The sequence below is a fragment of the Hemitrygon akajei genome, chromosome 9, assembly GCF_048418815.1.
Source record: "Hemitrygon akajei chromosome 9, sHemAka1.3, whole genome shotgun sequence".
NCBI classification, from domain to species: domain Eukaryota; kingdom Metazoa; phylum Chordata; class Chondrichthyes; order Myliobatiformes; family Dasyatidae; genus Hemitrygon; species Hemitrygon akajei.
Window position 1 is genome coordinate 91365516 of NC_133132.1, and position 14482 is coordinate 91379997.

Sequence of the window (14482 nt, forward strand, 5' to 3'; positions counted from 1 at the left end):
CTCTCCATTATATAAGAACACAAGGAACAGAAGCAAATGTGGTGCTTGTTCCTTAATTCAATAAGATTGTGCCAAATCAATCTTAATGCCATTTTCTCAAACTAACTCTATTCTCTTGATTCCCTTAATATCTAAATGTATTCAAGCAGTTGGCCTTTGTAAACGTTTATCAACTGCCTTGTACACAATTTCCAAATAATTTTATTTATATTTCTAACCCATTCAGTAGATGCAACTGCAAGCTTCTCCTGAGAGTAGAGAAATGGTCCATTAGCATTTCATAATATAAGGTGATATTGTGATTTGTTGGTTGTGAAATTATGCTTTTGTATTTCCTTTAATGTGCACTTCAGACTGCTCTGAATGTTTTTTACTGCTTCTTTATATTCTCTGTTTATAATAGTCAATGAAGTGTACTGTTGGGATATTCTTGTCTTTCTCTGCTAACTTTGATCCAATAAAAATTCTGTTTTTACTATAGAGCAATAGTTTTCGCTTGAATTAGAAAACTTTGCTCGATAGTCTGCTCAGGAAAATGTATGTTACTATTTTGTAGTTGTACTAGGTTTAATTTACTAAAATTGTGAAGTGCATTTGAACAGCTATTGTAGAGTTTAGTTACAAAGCATTCAGCCAACAACATTTACAATATGATTGAGATCGGCCACAGGGGGATAAAGTAGCTAGGTCAGAGATCAGCAGACAGTTGACATGATTCTTGTTCCACCATATGCAGTCTTTATAATAGATCTTTTAAGTTTCACAGTGATCCATTAAAATCTACAAAAATTATTGACTAAACAGCTGGCAAAATAGCGAAGACCACAAGACACGAGAGCAGAATCAGACTATTTGGCCATCGAGTCTGCTCCACTAATTTCCATCCTGGTTGATGTGATAATTCCTCTCAACCCCATTCTTCTGCCTTCTTCCCGTGACTTTTGATGCCTGTCTGATCAAGAATCTATTAATCCCCACTTTTAAGTATATCCATAGACTGCTGTCTGTGGCAATGAATTCCACAGATTCACCACCCTCTGGCTAAAGAAATTCTTCCTCATCTCTGCTCCAAATGGACACCCCTCTATTCTGAGGCTGTGCAATCTGGCCCTAGACCTGCCCAGTACAGGAAACATCCTCTCTATGTCCACTCTATCTCATCTTTCAATATTCAATAAGTTTCAACAAGATTTGCCCTCATTTTTCTGAACTCCAGCAAGTACAGTCTCAGAACCATTAAATACTCCTCATACATTTTCCTTTTTGTTCTTGGGATCATTCTCATGAGTCTTCTCTGGGCTCTCTCCATTGCTGGCACATCATTTTTTAGATAAGGGGCCCAAAACTGCTCTCAATATTCCAAGTATGGTCTGACCAGTGCTATATAAAGCCTTATTATACTTTGAACACTACCTCACCTTTTTTGCTCTCTTGCACTATTTACTTATTTTAATTTTGTGTGTGTATGTGTATATATATATATTTTAATGTATTGCACTGCACTGCTGCTACAAATCAACAATTTCATGACATATGCCAGAGATAATAAACCTGATTCTGATAATGTTTTGCTTTCTGAGTATTCATTTGTTTTGATTAACAGTGCATTTCTGACCTGAGACCAAAAACTTTTGCAATGATCATTAATTCATGTGAAACAAAAACGCGTGTTAATTATTTCCAGCAGTCCTCCTCAAGCTTCAAGTTTTTAAAGTTAAGATTATAACTTGTCCTTTTAGATTATCTGCAATTGTTTAGGTTATGGATGAATGTATTTGAGAATGTGAATATGTTCATATAAACTTGAGATTAAGTTGATTTTTTTGATTCAGAGGGAAAGTAGCCCTGGGATAACTGGATTAACAAAAACTGACAGGCAGATTGTGGAGATGAACTTGTGAAATTTACTTAACTGTAGTAATTTGCATATGTAAATATAGTATTAATGGTAAGACTCTTGGCAGTGTGGAGGATCAGAGGGATTTTGGGGTTGAGTCCATAGGACGCTCAAAGCAGCTGCGCAGATTGATTCTGTGGTTAAGAAGGCGTACAGTGTATTGGCCTTCATCGATCGTGGAGTTGAACTTAGCAGCTGAGAGGTAATGGTGCAGCTATATAGGACACTGGTCAGACACCAATTGGAGTACTGTGCTCAGTTCTGGTCACCTCACTACAAGAAGGATATGGTAGCCATAGAAAGGGTGTAGAGGAGATTTACAAGGACGTTGCCTGGATTGGGGAGCATGCTTTATGAGAATAGGTTGAGTGAACTTGGCCTTTTCTTCTTGGAGCGACAGAGGATGAGAGGTGGCCTGATAGAGGTATATAAGATGATAAGAGGCATTGATCATGTGGATAGTCAGAGGCTTTTTCTCAGGGCTGAAATGGTTGCCATAAGAGGACACAGGTTTAAGGTGCTGGGGAGTGGGTACAGAGGAGATGTCAGGGGTGAGCTTTATACTCAGAGAGTGGTAAGTGCGTGGAATGGGCTGTCGGCAACAGTGGTGGAGGCAGATACAATAGGGTCTTTTAAGAGACTTTTAGATAGGTACATGGAGCTTAGAAAAATAGATGACTATAGGTAAGCCTAGTAATTTCTAAGGTAAGGATATGTTCGGCACAACTTTGTGGGCTGAAGGGTTTCTATGTTTCTTTTGTGATACTAATATACAACATGCTGTTCTTGCAAGCGGAGGGAGAAGGAGAGGTGCTACTGTTTATGGTTGGTTGACTAGAGTTTCCTTTGTAGTTCTGTCAACCTTTGATTTGTTGGGAAATCTATAAATAATTTGAAAATTTTGATCATACCCTTGATAGAAGTTTACCTTAGAAGTAACAAAATGTAAAAGGGAAATTGGCAGAGTTAGTGTGGACCTTATGTAACCACCAAGTTCGGCTGGCAGCATCACTCCAGGGGAGACGTTCTCTGGCCCCGCCAAGCGTGTGAAAGCTGAGGTGCAAAACCTTCTGTTCATGTGGATGCTGTGAAATATGTTATCCTGTTACAAATCCATACCACAAAATAACAGACAGTAACCATATGCAATTAAATGATTTAGCTTTATAATTCTTAATTTGATTGAAGTGTTAGTAAAGTAAAACAAAAAGGAAAAGGGCCCAGTTTAATGAAGCAGTCTAATGTGCACAAGTTGGAGCTCACGGTTTCCCTTCTGTTGGTCCTCTATCGAATTTTTCCCTGGGCTTTGTCGACTCTCAGCCCCACTCCAAGTCCACTCTGTTTCGGTGTCTACGAACAAAAGACCCTCATTCTCAGGCACACAACAAAAAGAAAAACACTCCCTTCATTGGACAGTGCACATTCCAAAGCCCCTGTTATCTCCAGCCATAACCCAAACACTGCTGCTACAGAACAACCATCACATTAGTAGTGATTCTACAGGAAAGACACATTGCATTAGCAGTGAAACCTTTCCCAGGGGTTTGCAACCTTCTACCTCTCTTCTACCCCCCCCCCCACCAAATCGAGTCATGGAGTCATGTCCTCATGACATTGAGATAATTTATTTACTCAGGTGTAAAAGGCAGTGACATAGCTATGCCAAAGCGGTAGGGGCCACACTCTGTTCCCCCGGTGCTACATAGACCAGCCTATCTATGGTCTCCTGATTCTTTGCCCCTTCATCTACTTCATGTTCTGACACTACTGGGGACACTTCTGGTCTACCTGGCGAAGCTGCCCCTGGTCTATCACTTGTGCCCTCTTGCAACTTGACCCCTCTGTCCCTTGGTTGAACCTCGCTTCATCCCTTGCAGGGTCCTATTTCACCTGACTCAGTGTCAGAAGGTTTGGGAATCTCTCTCTGTCAGTGGGGAGTTAGCAAAGGCAGTATATACCACACCCCCATTTGGAAACATAAAAAACCTACAGCACAATACAGGCCACACACACAAAAAGCTGGTGGAATGCAGCAGGCCAGGCAGCATCTTTAGGAAGAAGCACAGTCAGCATTTTAGGCCGAGGCCCTTCGTCAGGAGCAATACAGGCCCTTCAGCCCACAAAGTTGTGCCAAACATGTCCCTATCTTAGAAATTACTATGGTTACCCATAGCCCTCTATTTTTCTAAGCTCCACGTACCTATCCAAAAGTCTCTTAAAAGACCCTATCGTACCCACCTCCACCACCGTTGCCGACAGCCTATTCCACACACTCACCACTCTCTGAGTAAAAAACTTACCCCTGACATCTCCTCTGTACCTACTCCCCAACACCTTAAACCTGTGTCCTCTTGTGGCAACCATTTCAGCCCTGGGAAAAATGATCAATCCACATGATCAATGCCTCTCATCATCTTATACACCTCTATCAGGTCACCTCTCATCCTCCGTTGCTCCAAGAATTCATTCAACTTGTTCTCATAAGGCATGCTCCCCAATCCAGGCAATATCCTTGTAAATCTCCTCTGCAACCTTTCTATGGCTTCCTCATCCTTCCTGTAGTGAGGCGACCAGAACTGAGCACAGTACTCCAAGTGAGGTCTGACCAGGGTCCTATATCACTGCAACATTACCTCTCGGCTTCTAAATTCAATTCCATGATTGATGAAGGCCAATACACCATATGCCTTCTTAACCACAGCGTCAACCTGTGCAGCTGCTTTGAGCGTCCTATTGACTCAGACGCCTCTGATCCTCCACACTGCCAAAAGTCTTACCATTAATACTATATTCTGCCATCATATTTGACCTACCAAAATGAACCACTTCACACTTTTCTTGGTTGAACTCCATCTGCCACTTCTCCGCCCAGTTTTGTATCCTATCAATGTCCCACTGTAACCTCTGACAGCCCTCCACACTAACCACATCACCTCCAACCTTAGTGTCATCAGCAAACTTACTAACCCATCCCTCCACTTCCTCATCCAGGTCATTTATAAAAATCACCAAGAGTAAGCGTCCTAGAACAGATCCCTGAGGCGCATCACTGGTGACCAAACTCCATGCAGAATATTACCCATCTATAACCACTCTTTGCCTTCTTTGGGCAAGCCAGTTCTGGATCCACAAAGCAATGTCCCCTTGGCTCCCATGCCTCCTTACTTTTTCAATAAACCTTGCATGGTGTACCTTATCAAATGTCTTGCTGAAGTCCATATACACTACATCTACTGCTCTTCCTCATCCTCTGAATCACTATCCCATTCAGATGCTGGTGGTTGGTTTAATCTCTCCTGCTGTGGGTCCTTCAGTTGCCCCGTGTTGCTGCAGAGTCCTTTTATTAGGTGTCAGCTCCAGGTTGGGCTCTGGGTCAACCTGCACCTCTTGTCCCAGAGGCCAAAGGTGGTTCCGATGGAGAATCTTGATGGGCTCATTCCCATTCTCTCGTTTTGTCCTCCTCCCTTTCTTCCCCAAGGGTGGGTAACCATACAGAAGCTGATTCCGCGTAGGAATCACTTCTGGACTCACTTCTGCGTAGCCCTTCACAAACCTCTGATAGTAACCTCAGAACTTGAGGAATGAGTGCAAAGTTTTTCCAGTCAGGGGTGTTGGCCATGTGATCACCACCACTATCTTAGACGGATCAAAGCTATTCCAGACCGTGAGACTATGTGCCCAACATATCTGACAGACATCTTGCAGAACTGACACTTGTCCAAGGAAAAGTTTTAACCCTTCAGCTTCCAGGCAGCCCAGCACCTTCAGTAGCCTCGCTTCATGTTCCTTCCTCCAAGGTGGACCCAAACACTGAAGTTATCCAGATACACCAATATCTCAAGCAAGTTCCTATCCCCCACCGTTTCCTCCATGACACAATGGAAGGTAGCAGGGGCTCCCAATATGCCTTGGGGCATCTATTCGAACTGGAAGGATCCCAGTGGATATATAAATGCCGACTTTTCTTTGTCAGCCTCACTGTTGGCGATCTGGTAATATCCACTCCTCAATTTCAGCACACTGAACCACTTCACACCACTCAGACAGGCTGGCACATCTTCGATCCTCGGGACCGTATACTGGTCAGGGACTGTGAGCCTGTTCAGGGTTCTTTAGTCCACAAACATCCATACCTTCTCATTCTTCATCCGGGCCACTACTATTGGGGTTGCATAGGGGCTTCTGGACTCTGTGACGATCCCAGCTTCCTTCAACTTGCACAAATGCTGCCAAAAGGCTTGCACCTCTGCAGGGGCCAGTCGTCATGACCTCTCACTGAACTTGATGTCCTCGGCCATGCCGATAGTGTGACGCGTGCTCTTGGAACAACCCACGTCAAACTCATCGGTGGGAAAGACACCTTCCAGCTTCAACATCTTCTCTACCAACCTCCTCTTCCAACCCACAGGTAACGGGGATTCCCCAAAGTTGAACGACTCAGCGGTCAACTTTCTTCCCTTTGCAGAGAGTTTCTCCCTGGCTTGTCTCACCAGGACGCTAGACATTACCATCACCAGGAAAAGGTGCACTAGGGGCATCCCTTGCTTGAAGGTGACCTCCCTCTTTGCAGTGTTCCTGACAAACACAGCCATCCTATTCGCCTGTACAACCAAGGGCTTCTGCCGTTCAGGTCTCACCAGACCCCAGCAAGTAATCCCAACTCCCCCTAGTGATCTTCCAGAGCGTCCACTAACAGGGCCTTGCCTTCATGTATTCTGGGAAATTTGGGGGTCCCCATCACTCTTGCTACTTCCCTGGGCTGTAACACGATTGGCTTTGACTGGGTGAACCACACAGTCCCTCATCTAACCTCCACATCCTCTCACCCCCAACCCTTCCTGCTGACTCCACCAGCCTCCCACTCCCCTCGGACCAGAGCTCTCAACCCTGCCGGGTCTTCACCATCCCCTCCGACCTTCCTCTCTCTGAGGCTGAGCGCTCTGCCCTTAGTAAGGGCCTCACCTTTGTCCCCCTTCGCCCTCACCTCAGTGAGTTCCGCGTGTGCCAGGACGTGGAGCTCTTCTTCCACTGGCTCCGTCTTCAAGCCCACTTCAGTAGGGACTCTCCCACCCCCACCGATGACCTGTTCTCCCGTCTCCAACCCTCCTCCTCCTTATGGACTCCCTGCCCTGGATCTGTTCATCTCTAATTGCCGTCGGGACATTAACCGTCTCGACTTCACCACCCCTTGCTCCAATTCCAACCTTACCCCCTCTGAATGCTCTGTTCTCCATTCCCTCCGCAACAATCCCAACCTTACCATCAAACCCGCTGATAAGGGGGGGGGGGGGGTGCTGTTGTTGTCTGGCGCACCAACCTGTACATAGCGGAGGCACGACAACAACTCGCTGACACCTCCTCTTATCTACCCCTGGACAATGACCCCACTAGGGAGCACCAGTCCATTGTCTCCCAAACCATTTCCGATCTCATCAGCTCTGGAGATCTCCCATCCATGGCCACCAAACTTATAGTTCCCACACCCCACACTTCCCGTTTCTACCTCCTGCCTAAGATTCACAAACCCGCCTGTCCAGGCAGACCCATTGTCTCTGCTTGCTCCTGCCCCACTGAACTCATTTCTGCCGATCTTGACTCTGTTTTATCTCCCCTTGTTCAATCCCTTCCCACCTATGTCCGTGATACTTCCTATGCTTTACATTTCTTCAAAGATTTCAAGTTCCCTGGCCCCCACTGCCTCATTTTCACCATGGATGTCCAGTCCCTATATACCTCTATCCCCCACCAGGAAGGTCTCCAAGCTCTCCGTTTCTTCCTGGATTCCAGACCCAGCCAGTCACCCTCTACCACCACTCTTCTCTGCCTTGCGGAATTAGTCCTCACCCTTAACAATTTCTCCTTTGGCTCCTCCCACTTCCTCCAAACTAAAGGTGTAGCCATGGGCACCCACATGGGTCCTAGCTATGCCTGCCTTTTTGTCGGCCATGTGGAGCAATCTATGTTCCAAGCCTACACCGGTATCTGTCCTCCTCTTTTCTTGCGTTATATCGACGACTGCATCGACGCTGACTCCTGATGAAGGGTTTCGGCCCGAAACGTCGTCACTACCTCCTCCCATAGATGCTGTCTGGCCTGCTGAGTTCTGCCAGCATTTTGTGTTTTTATTTAGTCCCTCATCTAAACTTGCTATCTCGCCTAATAGAGCCACGCACTTCCTCAAAAGTGACTCGAAACACCGGGTGAGTAGACAATGTTCTCAGAAAGCTCTCTTCAGCTTGCAAGGCCCCATGAGCCTCCTCATGAGGAGCGTTGGTCCCCACCAGAATCGAAATGCTGCCTTTCTCAACAGGGCCCGGACAAACCAGCACTAATGTATCAAGGACCTCAGCCAATTCCACATCGGCCTCAGAAAACTCCAGCTTCACTGACATAAAACCATCATATGGGTAAGACCCCAGATCTCTAGTGCACTGAGTGGTGTCAATGGTAAATGCATCAGATACCAGTTGTAAAACGAATGGTACAGCGACGTGACCTATGATCCAGTGTCAAATATGGCTTTAGCATAATTACCCACTATCCGTAGCGATACACTGGAACTTGACCCCACTAAGACTTCAGGAATAGGGTCTTTCGCTTTCAAGGGTTCCTTGGTATTATGCTGGGAATGTGTTCTCCTGCAGACACCAGGCCGTTCCCTCACTGGGTCTCCTCTAAGCTTTATGGTTTCTCTCTCTGCTTGCAGACAGACAGACATACTTTATTGATCCCGAGGAAAATTGGGTTTCGTTACAGTCGCACCAACCAAGAATAGTGAAGAAATATAGCAATATAAAACCATAAATAATTAAATAATAATAAGTAAATTATGCCAAGTGGAAATAAGTCCAGGACCAGTCTATTAGCTCAGGGTGTCTGACACTCTGAGGGAGGAGTTGTAAAGTTTGATGGCCACAGGCAGGATTGACTTCCTATGACGCTCAGTGTTGCATCTCGGTGGAATGAGTCTCTGGCTGAATGTACTCCTGTGCCTAACCAGTACATTATGGAGTGGATGGGAGACATTGTCCAAGATGGCATGCAACTTGGACAGCATCCTCTTTTCAGACACCACCGTCAGAGAGTCCAGTTCCACCCCCACAACATCACTGACCTTACGAATGAGTTTGTTGATTCTGTTGGTGTCTGCTACCCTCAGCCTGCTGCCCCAGCACACAACAGCAAACATGATAGCACTGGCCACCACAGACTAGTAGAACATCCTCAGCATTGTCTGGCAGATTTTAAAGGTCCTCAGGAAGTAGAGATGGCTCTGACCCTTCTTGTAGACAGCCTCAGTGTTCTTTGACCAGTCCAGTTTATTGTCAATTTGTATCCCCAGGTATTTGTAATCCTCCACCACGTCCACACTGACCTCTTGGATGGAAACAGGGGTCACCGGTGCCTTAGCCCTCAGGTCCACCACCAGCTCCTTAGTCTTTAGGTACCTGGGGTCTCACTCTCCGAGGGGTTTCCCATCGTTCATACTCCCCCTTCTCCTGACACATGTTCTGAAGCCCTGTCATGAGCTCCACTGGGCTTCCTGTCATGCCAAACACATTTTACAGTGTCTGCACATAAGCAGCAGCAGTGACAAGGGGGTACTGGGACTTTATGGCTCTCACAAGGTCAGCAGCCAGCCTGCCCCTCAAACTCTCAACCAATATCTGTCTATTTACATCATCAGAGCACTGCCACTCATTTAACAACTGAGAGGTCTGCTCCACCCAATTCTCACACTCCTCTTCCCCCTCAGGAGTGGGCATTATTCCAGAGAATATTCTTAGCTTTCGATAACTAGGACCCTCTGCCTGCTCACTGGACCATTTATTCGGCAAAGAGGTGAGGGCTGATACTAACTCAGAACTCTTACTCTTCACTGGTGGACGAGGACTAATTAGACATTGCAAATCCGATAACTCCTTCCCCTCAGAAACAAGAGAGCCATCTTTGAAGTCTCCGTCCCAAGCGAAGGGAGACTCGACTTGTGATTCAGCCCGCTCCGCTACACTCTCCTCCTCCCGGAAAGTATGGACAGCCCACAGCCTCCCCCTCACCTGGGGCCCCAATGGTACCAGGCAGATCCCCTGCTGTTACATCAGTGCTACTCTGAACCAAAACAAAGTCTGTGCCCACCATTTTATCAAACCTCCACCCCACAATCGTAACTTTGCCAACCACTTTAACAGTACAAGTCGAATTAACAATTCATCTGGAGTATGAACATCTACCCCACTCAATACACACATATTCGTGACTGGTAACCCCATGGATGCACACCACCACTCAACCCTGTCAGCATCCATACTAATACAGACATAAACACACAACCCACTGGTTCAATGCTCAGGGCAATCACACAGTATCCAATGAAATAAATCCTGGACGAGCTCTCACTATTGTAACCCCTAAGTTTGGCTGTCCGCATTAGTTTATGGAAGACAGATTTTACACATTTTGCGGGGTCAGAGACTGAGGTGCAAAACCTCTTGTTTGTGTGGATGCTGCGTGATGTGTCACCCAGTAACAAATCAGTACCATGAAATAGCAAACAGTACACCATATGGAATTAAATGATCTAGCTTTATAACTCTTAATTTGACTAAAGGGTTAGTAAAGAAAAACAAAAAGAAAAGGGCCCATTTTAAGGAAACAGTCGAATGTGCATGTCGGAGCTCATGGTTTCCCTTCCGTTGGCCCTCCATCAATTTCCCCCGAGCTTCATCGATTCCCGGCCCCACTCCAAGTCCACTTCTTTCCAGTGTCTATGACCCCTCCTTTCAGGCATCTTCTCTCTTCATCTTCTGATGAACAGAAGACCCACATCACCTCTTTCTCAGACACACAAGAAGAACACTCCCTTCATCGGATGGTGTACATTCCACAGCCCCCGTTGTCTCTAGTCATAAACCAAATACTGCTTCTACAGAAAGACCATTCCATTAGTAGTGAATCCTTTCCCAGGGGGTCACACATTAAGTTCATAGATCGGATCATATGAAGACACATTCCCCAGTGCAAATAAAAATTGAGGTGAAGTTGCCAACCCAAGTTACATTGTGGTTTTGTGTATCATGTACCATAAGTGCTGATACCTGAAACTGGTGCAGCAATAGCAAATCTCAAAATAAAAATCAGTGGAATAAATCATCAAGCCTTGCACAAGAAAGCTTCCATATTACAGCTTGAAATTTCAGCACCCCAAATATTACAAGAAATCCACCTTTGACTTTCCATTTGTACTGTGCTGCAAGTGTTCAGCAGGAAGCATAAACTGATTATACATCTGAAGTGCACTTTATGCTATAGTAAATTGCTAGTAGTGTACATTATACAGTTTTGAAATAATCAGTAGGAGGAAAGATCAGTTGTCCTCTGATCATTGAGAGTATATCTGGGAAATGCTGGGACTTGAACCAGGGAAGTTGTGGTTAAGAGAGAGCTTTGTAGAATTGTAATTGATACTCTACCTCCAATCCAAAAAAAGTGAGTGCTTCCTTCAATGAAAGCTCTTTTGATTTTCTGTTATCATATAGTCAGTCTGCTCAGCAATTTCAGCTACTTAACGAATGCCTGGGAGACTTTATGAAGGATTATTTTCATCTACCTCAATATGGTGCTGCTTTCTTCTATCTAAATAGCACCAACATGAGGATAGATCAAAAGAATCATACGAGCATGCATATGGTTTAACTATGGGTCAGAAAGGGGATATGATGGACAGTAGACATGAAAGCAAACACCCCAAGACATTAGTATACAACAGATGAGTTTGACCTGAGTGATCAATCCTGAATACTTCTGGGGGCTAAATTCAGACTGGTACACCTCAATAAGCATTTTGGTGAGAGGATCATGAGCTGGCATGTGAGGGAGGGAGATGGGGATAGTGGGAATGATGTGAGAAATTTGAAAGGTGTAAAAGGCAAAGGGCTGAATAAGGTGGTATTTGATAGTGTGGTGGACTGTGGAATAAAGGGAAGGAGGTCAGGAGTCAAACAGAGTAATGGATGATGGGTAGATCATGAGGGTGGGAGAAGGAGAAATGAAGGTATTAGTTTATTTTGTTTATGTGTACCATGATACAGTGAAAATCTTGTCTTGCATATTGTTCATGCAGATCAAATCATTGCACAGTGCATTGAGCTCGGGTCAGGTAAAACAATAGCAAAGCAGAATAAAGTGTAAATGTGACTAGAGAAAGTGCAGTGTAGGTATATGAAGAAGTGCACGATCATAGAAAGTGCGATTAAAAACTGTCAGAATCAGGTTTATTATCACCAGCATGTGACATGAAATTTGTTAACTTAGCAGCAGTTCAATGCAATACATAATGTAGAAGAAAAAAATAGAAGTAATAATAAATAAGTAAATCAATTTCAGTATCCGTATATTGAATAGATTAAAAATTGTGCAGAAAAGAGGAAATACATTAAAAAAAAAAGTGAGGTAGGGGCCAAGGGTTCAATGTCCATTTAGGAATCAGATGGCAGAGGTGAAGAAGCTGTTCCTGAATCGCTGAGTGAATCACTTTCAACCTGGTGGTAGATGATCAGGCATTTGGATCTTCTGTCTGATGGGACAGGAGAGAGTGTCTGAGATGAGCAGTGTCTTTGATTATCCTGGCTGCTTTACTGAGGCAGCATGAAATATAAACAGAGACCATACAGGGGAATAGAGTGCCTGTGATGTGCTGAGCTGCATCTCTGCAGTTTCTTGAGGTCACATGACGAGCAGTTGCCAAGGGATAGTGGGGCTAGAGATAATGGAAAACAAATGGGGGAGGGCAGTTAGAGACAGAATGAAGTGGTTACTGTAAGTTGATATCAGGTTGGAGACACAATATGAGGTGTTGGTCTAGCCTCAACTTGGTAGTAGAGGAGTCCATGGACAATTGTGTTAATGTGGGAATGGGAAGTGAAAACAAAACCAGGAGATTCTGTTACTATGGTGAGGCAGCACTTCACATGTGAATTCATCGGTGTCATTGGGTGCATCTGATAATCCTGGTGTGCCCCACCACAACCCCCCTCCCCCACGTTGGTGATGCCTGATGCAGATTGGGAGATTGCTTCATCAAGCAGCATCCTATGGTATTTTCTTGTATGCATCTCAACATAATTCCTGTATTATTGCAAAATATTCAATTAGTTAAAAACACATTGGAAAGTTCCAAGGTTGTAAAAGACACCATGCAAATTGCATTTTGTTGAATATCTTTCTATTCTATCTCAACATCTGTCTAATTAATATCGCATTGAAAAGAACAAAAATGTTGAAAATGTTCATGAAATGTTGTATTACTGTTTTTGTACCAACTTTCTAAAATCAAAATCACTTTATTACTTTGCTTGCAAAAGGCACGGCATGTACAAGGCATAAGGCGGCAGAGTAGTGTAGCAGTCAGGATAATGCTTTCAGTACCACCAATCAGTAATTGGTGTCCAGTTCCTCTGCTGTCTGTGAGAACTTTGTACATTGTCTCTGTGACAGTGTGGGCTTCCTCCCACATTGCAAAGATGTATAGGTTAGAATTTGTAAGTTTTGGGCATGCCATGTTGGTACTGGAGCATGGTGAAACTTGCAGCCTGCCCCAGCACATCCTCGGACTAAATAGATCATTAACACAAAAGATGTGTTTTATTGTATGGTATAATGATTTAAATAACTCTTCATACCCCAGTCACTTCCAGATTTGACCACCTTGGTGGTCTGTGAAGAACTTAACATCTCACCTTTTGAAGCACTAGTTCTTCAATGGGTCAATAACTGTGACTGACTTGAACCATATTATTCTGTGATAGAGTAGAAATGTTTCTCAAAATACTAAATCTTCTTCACAAATGTAGGAGCCTAATCTTAAAAAGTGCACTGCGTGCTTATTGGATGATGTGCAAAGGAAATTTTAGTACTAAGAAATGAGGGAAGTGAGAGATGGCTGTTTCAGAACTTGTTTTTTGGTGGCTGGCTGCAGATCAATGTTTAGCTCTGTACAGAGCTCATCAAATGTTTATGCAGTTTAAAGGGCAGGTTAGTGGGGGGCAGGGAGACCATAGAGAGTTTGTGGTCCACATGGACGAACTAGCAATTGGCACATAGACTGCAGAGTGTTTGTCAGGAGAATTGTGGAGCAAAGCATCAAGGTCTAGACTGTACTTATTGAGGTCCCAACTGGTAAACCAATTTGTCTCCGATGATGTCTGTTTTTGGCAGAATATGGACCAATTTCTCCAGGGATTGTGTTTATTAACATGCACAACTTATTCATGAAGTATCGGGTTGAATTTTTCACTGAGAAAATTCCTTTTTGCTTTGCACAATCGGAAATTCCATTTTTGATTTAATTCCCACAGAAATAAACTGCGCAACTCGGTTCAATAACTTGGCCAAGTTCCATTAGTAAAAATGCTTAGGCGATGGTGCATTATTGCAGAGGAAGAAAATGAATTTGGTATCAGCAACACAAATTCATTGAGGCAAATTCTATCAATAATGCTCATATCAGGGAAGCTGTACAATGTGCTTTATCAGAATATGCTGTTGTTTTGATATTCAATTCGCGCAGATTAGGTTTTCTCTCAACAG